Source organism: Helobdella robusta, assembly GCF_000326865.2.
Source record: "Helobdella robusta unplaced genomic scaffold HELROscaffold_24, whole genome shotgun sequence".
NCBI classification, from domain to species: domain Eukaryota; kingdom Metazoa; phylum Annelida; class Clitellata; order Rhynchobdellida; family Glossiphoniidae; genus Helobdella; species Helobdella robusta.
Genome location: NW_008704261.1, coordinates 341,130 through 341,880, shown reverse-complemented (window position 1 = coordinate 341,880; position 751 = coordinate 341,130).

The window sequence follows — 751 nt, the reverse complement described above, 5'->3', positions numbered from 1 at the left end:
GATTGATTGATTGATTGAGTGAGTGAGTGAGTGAGTGAGTGAGTGATTGATTGATCGATCGATCGATCGATTGATTGATTGGTTGGTTGATTGGTTGGTTGGTTGATTGATATATGAATGAACTACAGATATATGAATGAATAAATTATGATAATTACTTAGATATATGAATGAACAAATTATGATAATCACGTAGATATTATGAATGCATGAATAAATTATGACAATTACTCACCCTGTCTAGGAAACACTGCATGAACCATTTCACCCCGTAGACCATGGAGTCAACGTTGTTCTTATCCTGGTAGGTAAGGGAGGTTATGATGATGATTTCGATTAAGCACTGCTGATGATAATGATGATTTTAATGATGATGAGGTTGATTGACTGAAATGATGATTTAAAGACGACGACGATGATGATAGTCATGAGTTTATGGTACTAATTTAGCGCTGATAAAATGGTGATATAAGTGATTAAGAAGGTCGGGTGAGAATTTTGGCAATTTTCCACAATCACCGTCATCCTGATAATCATCATCACCATCATCATCACTATCATCATCATCATTATCACCATCGTCATCACTATCACCATCACCATCGTACTGATAATCATTACCACCACCACCATCATCATCATAATGACCATCATCATCACCACCACCGTCATCATTGTCACCACCATCATCATCACCATCATCATCATTATTACCATCATCATAATTTTGATAATCATCATCATCACCATC